The sequence below is a fragment of the Ursus maritimus genome, unplaced genomic scaffold (assembly GCF_017311325.1).
Source record: "Ursus maritimus isolate PB19 unplaced genomic scaffold, ASM1731132v1 scaffold_14, whole genome shotgun sequence".
Classification (NCBI taxonomy): Eukaryota; Metazoa; Chordata; class Mammalia; order Carnivora; family Ursidae; genus Ursus; species Ursus maritimus.
Window position 1 is genome coordinate 41,580,307 of NW_024423786.1, and position 6,000 is coordinate 41,586,306.

Sequence of the window (6,000 nt, forward strand, 5' to 3'; positions counted from 1 at the left end):
CAGGGACTCCCTTTGGTCCCAGCCAGGGTGGGGAGCCTCGTGACTGGCTGATACCCTTCTGGGCAGCCCCCTGTTCCTGCTGGCCCACCCTAGCCACTTCATTCCTGGAGCTGCTGAGCTCCCTTTCAAAAGTCTCCCGGGGCCACGTGGGACCTGGAGGTCCCAGCCTTGTCTTTCAGGGGGTGCCCACCCAGGGGATCGCCCCTGTTCGGTCATCTTCAGGCAAGAAGGGACCCTGCTTCCAAGTTCACGTATGTCGTGGATCGCCGGGGATACGTGCTCTCTCGAGGATGCCTGTCCCTGCTCTGGGTTTCAGGATGGTCCTGCAGTGGGTCCCAGGCTCACTTGGCTCCTGGGAGCTACCACTGTCCTCAGCTTGGCTTGGCAGCAGGAGGGAGCATCCCGCACATTCCCCCAAGACACTCGGCAGCCTGGACCCACCAGTCGTCCTGTGCGGGTGGGGCGGGGGGTCGGGCTGGAGGGGGCTGGTGGGGTACAGAGGGGGCTGTTGTGTCTGATAAGCTCAGGCTGGGCCGGGTTGGCCCCACTGGTTGGGGCTCTACTCCACTTGGCATGTGTCTCTGTCCCAGCCATGGTCACCTTGCCCCTCTGGGGCCTCGTGCCTGTTGTATGTGGCTGTGCTGATCCTGGGCGGGCCGTCGGTCCCGGGCTCAGGTCACTGGCTGTAGGCACAGGTGTCAGAGTGGATGGGTGGAGGGACCTAGACCGTGCCACTCGGCTGCGGGGCTGAGTGTTTTCCTCACTCCGTTTCCCTCCTGCCCCACCTCGGCTGGGTGGAACATGTACTTCTGTGTGTCCCTGTGTGTTTGTGTGTGTGTGTGCCCTCGAGTGTGCCTGAGTGTCTGCGTCTGTGAGTGTATCTGTGGGGGCGGGGGTTGCCCGCGTGTATGCCTTTACATGCGTGTGCCGCTGGTCTGTGCATATGCACGCGTGTGTGTACCTCGGTGTGTGCACACGTCTGTGTCTGTTGGCATGCGTGTCCAAGTGTGTACGTGCTGCGGGGCTCTGCTGAGTCAGTGCGGGTGCTGGGCGGGCAGCACTGCCAGCCGGGCTGCGGCCTTCCCACAGTTGCATAAACACTGTCCCAGCTCCCCCCTCAAGCAGGGTGGTCCTGCCTGTGGCCCTGTGGCCGGTGGAAAGGGATCGGAGGGGGCAGAGGGTTGGTCCCCCTGTTAGCCTGGTCCCCTCCATGCCTCGAGTGCCAGGGCCCATGCTCTGTAAGGTGGGGTCAATCCGGGGTCTCTCTATGCCTCCCTTCCCCCATCCGGTCTGAGGCCTGATCTCTGAGGTCTTTCTAAGGTGGCAGGAATAGTCACCTCTGGTTTCAGTCCTGGTCCAGGCTGATCCAGAGGGTCAGCGGGGAAGCCCGGGGAAACTGAGGACCCCAGAACCAATTGTCCCTCCTCTGCTCCGACATCCCTGCATGGCTGCTTCTGGCTCTCGGTGGCCTGCTACTCCCTGCAGCCTCTCCCCAGACTCCATCGCCAGGATTCAAGGGGTCACCCTTGGGACATGGAACCGATAGCACGGAGTGGGGGGGCCGAGAAGGCCAGACACTCAGGACGAGGTAGAATGAAGTCGGGCAGGACCTTGAAGACATCAGGTATGGGAGGAAGATCTTCCCAGGTCAGAGAGGAAAGGAAATCAGACTGCAGGTATGAGAAACTAGGCGCTAGGGCCCAGAGCGCTCAGTGGCAGAGGGGCCAACAGAAAGCTGATGACCATCTTAAGAGAAATTGGGGGTGGAGTAAAAGGGTCCAAGTCACGGATTGTATGAAGGCAGAGGCACAGTGGGGTGGGGGTGCAGAGAAGGTGGGGGCAGAGGCAAAAGAAATCGGGCCGTGGCGGGTGTGAGCCCTTCTGCTGTGGGAGCGGGTGCTTGGGGGCGCCAGGCCGGAGCGCTGTGCTGTGGGTCCTGAGGCCCTGGGTGGTGCGGAGGGTTGAGGGGAGGGGGCCAGGAGGAGCCTGCCTGGGTGCAGGGCCAGCCTCACCCTGGGACTGCTGACCCAGTGGCCTCAGAGAATGCAGGAAAACCCCAGACCTTGAACCCGGCAACCCAGCACTGAAGTGGCTCCCTGGGGGTTCTCCTGGGTCCCTTCCACCCAGCCCCAGGCCCGCCCTCACCCAAGTTTGGGGGTTATTTGTTCCCGCTTTCCCAAAGCCACACAATCCTGGTTTGCCCAAACGCTGACAGAGCACGGCTGGAATGTGGAGTGTGTGTGTGTGTACACGAGGCTCCCCGGGGCCGGCCGCCCAACAGGCCCCCTCCGGTCTCAGCAGCCAGGGCCCGGGGCCCCTCAGACAGGGGAGGGCCTAGAAGGTCAGGCTGGGAGGGGCCCCTGCCTGCACCTTCCTCCCCTGCCTCACTGAGGACGCCTGAAGTTCCACCATTTTCTTTCAATCTGTGTCCCCTTCTCTGGCCTGTAGGTCTGGGAACCTCACCTGTCCGGTGAGGTCTCGGTGACAATCAGGGTGCCAGAGCCCTTCTGAAGGGCCAGGGCATGGAGTGAGGCAGCTGGAAGACTCTGGAACTCCAGAGATGGGGAGATGCTGCTCCTTGGGAAGTCTCAGGTCTTGACCAACTTTCTGATTATTTATACTCTGATCCAGCTGAATATGAGCTCCCCTTGCCCCCCACCATTCTCATGCCCTGGATCTGGAGGCCACTGTCTTCCCTCCCCCCAGTACCTCTTCCATCTCCCTTCCCTTGTGGTCCCTTCCCTCCCTTCCACAGTAGGCTTGGAAGCCACTTAAAAGTGCTCTGGAATGACATCCCCAGCTCTGGAGCTAACAGGGAGAGGTAGTGAGCACCTTGTCCTGAGGGGTGTGCAAGCAGAAGGAAACCAATTCCAGTCAGGAAGGCTGCAAAAGGGGTTCTGGCACTGGTAGGGGTTAGAAGCATATGGGTATCTCCAAGCCCCAGGGCCCAGTCTGTGACAATATCCAAGAAAGTTTTCATGATAGAAAAGGAAGTAAGGCCCATGTTGGTGGCCCATGGCCTTGCCATGAAGCTCAATTTATGCATCTTCAAGGCCTGTCCTTCTTCCAAGATCCCTATGACTTCTTTTGTCTTGAGAATACCCTTTTGTTTACAAAACAATGGTGATGGTAGCTGGTGGCTCTTGTTTTCATGTCTTTAGTTGGCAAAATCAGACCTTACAAGTCAATTTTTAAGCGTTGAGAAAATCTCATAGTTTGTTGCAATCAGCATCTCCCCAAACCCCTGCATAGAGACCCTTGAATGGGGTCCATCCTTTCCAGGCCCCGGGCTCATTTGAACTGACACATTCATTCATTCATTCATTCATTCATTCATGCATAGTGTAATTATCAGATGCCCATGATGACTGACAGGCCTGGCCCTGCCAGGTGGGGTGGAGCGGGGAGCCGAGACTCAGCGGGAACCCCTGAGACAGGGGGCACTGATGAGGTCGGGGCTGGGGTTGGAAGCAGGCGGATGGGACCATACCTCTGCTTCCTTCATGGCGGTATCTGGGATCCCGTGATTCCGAGTGTCCCCGAGCCTCTGGGCGTCTATACTGTTCCCACCTGCAGTGGGAGGCGGGAAGCCAGTGGCAGTGGCTGCCTGCGTCCAGCTCTAGCACTGGGCCGGGTGAGGGCTGCCAAGGCAGGAGGCACAAATACTCAATGGTTTCTAGCCCCGGGAAGAGAAACAGTGCTCGTGGCTGAGGGACAGATAAAGGGGGAAGCTGGGCACGTCCCAAGAGCTTCACGTGTTCCTGCATGGCCTGCAGGGGAGTGAAGGGGCCCAGGGCTGGGAGCCCCCAAGACAGAGACATACCCGCATCCACCAGCTCTGGGCCAACTGGTGGCTGCTCCCTGTCTCAGGAGCTTGAGCTCTGTGCAGTCTGTCCCCCAGATGGTGACTTCCTTGTAGTAAGGGGGCCCCTGGGGTAGGTCTGAAGAGTAGAGCTGGACGTACGGACAGGCCCTGGGCCCCCAGGCTTGTGTGGACACCGAGAACTCTCCAGGGCCACATCAGAGTGACTCCTACCCTCCTGGGCACCTGAGGATCCAGCCGTCCAGCCCCACATGCAGGGTGGACATGCCTGGCCGTGGGGTCAGCAGGGGCAAAATATACCAAGAGTGGCCTGCAAACTCAGTTCTCGGCACCCCCTGGTTGCCGGCCCCACCTGGGCTCCTGTCTCTGCTTCCCCGGCTGTCAGAGTCCCTCCCCCAGGTAGAGGCCCTGACCCCTGCAGGCTCTGGGAGGGGGGCCTGGGTCAGAGCCCATATACCCATCAGTACATGTTGATGGCATATCTGCTGTGCTCCCAGTTCTTTCCCGGGGGCCAGGACACTGTAGTGAGCCCACAAAGAAAATGTCCACGCCGGGTCCTGCTTGGGCTTCGGTCCAGCTCCTAGGTCTCCTGTCCTGGGGCTTTCCCCTGTGCTTCCAGACCCACCTTGCCATCCCTGAGTGAGCGAGGAGGGACCTTTAATTCTGTTAATCTGGAGTGGGTTCCTTCCCTGCCAGCCCCAGATTCTGACCTCCACGTTGGACGGGAAGGGGCCTCAGATACCTGGGCCATCCTCTTTTCCAGGGCAAGTCTGATGAGCTGCTGTTTGCTTGAACACCCCCAGCAATAGGGAGCTCACCTCCTACTGAGGCAGCTCGGCCAGGTGGGCAGCTCTCTGATGTGGGGCAAAAATGTGTCCAGGGCCTCCCTAGTTCTCCAAAACTGGGTCCTTAGAACTGTTGCTCCCCAGCCTAGCTTCTAGGTGACTCTCTAGGCTGACCCCAGCCCTGCCATCCTCTGGGTCGATCCCTTAGATTCAGGATGGGCCTTGCCCTCCGTCAGGCTGCTGACCCTTCCAGAGCTCAGTTTGTTAAAGCCCTGAGCAGAGCAGGGCCCCCGAGAACTGTCCTAGCACCTGCTCCAGGCCGGGGGACGCCAGGGCTGGCTCTGCATTGGAGAGGGGGCCTCTGAGGTCACTAGTGTGGAAGGTAGGGTGAATAGAGTCAGGGAACACAATGTTACAAAGGGTGGCAGCGCTGTGGGGGGCAAATAGGAGGATCCAAGCTTGGGGGTAGGTAAGTTCAGGTGCAGGCTGTTGGGGGAGGTCCCTGCAGGTTGCCCTGGGGCTCTAGTTCTGAGCCTCAGTTTCTCTCCTGTGTTGGGCTGGAGGTGTGGAAACTTCTGGTGTTCTGAGCCCTGGAGAGGCCCCTTCTGGACTCTGAGCTTCGGGCTGGGGGCGGTAGGGGGAGGCGACAGCTGCTTTGAAATGTGGAGAATAATAAAGCGAGGAATGTCTGAGCTCAGGGGAAAAAAATAACCCCCGCCCCGCTGGGCCTCCCACCCTGCCTGGCGTAATGAATTAAGTACAGGGAGGCACGTTTCATGTGGGGGTGTGGGCTGGGGGGAGTCTAGAAGGGCCCTAATGAGAAACAGGGTCCTGGGTAGGGCCACCAGGATCTGGGGGTTCAGGGCCACCTGACCTGAACCCTGGGGGTGCCCTCACTCCCCCAAAACTTCTTGTCAATCTCCCTTTGTCCACATGTGTGTTGGGCGGAGGTGTTGACCTCTGACCCTGGGATGCACCCCAGTGCTGGCTCTAAAAGACAGAAATGGGAGAAAGTGCGGCTGACCTGGAGGGATCATCTTGTCCTCACTCTTGCCAAAGCTTTTCCTGTCTGGGATTGGGTGGGTGCACTAAGTCCAGGATGATGGGGCCAACGCTGCCCCCTGCTGGACTGACCAAACCTGCAGGGGGGCCCAGCAGCCTCTGACCAGAAGCCCCAGGTCCTCAATCCAGGCCACCTCCCGCTTCTAGTCCCCACAGGCCCTCCCCTTCCTCTGCCAATCCCTTTGTCCAACGTAGCCTTACCCTCCCTTCCACCCCTACATCCCTGGCCCCAGCTCAGCTCCCCCTACCTATCTCCCTGGGGCTTGGACGTCAGTGTCTCCCGGTCCAGCTCTACCCTTCCGGTCCACCAGTCTGGGGGAATCTGGCTTT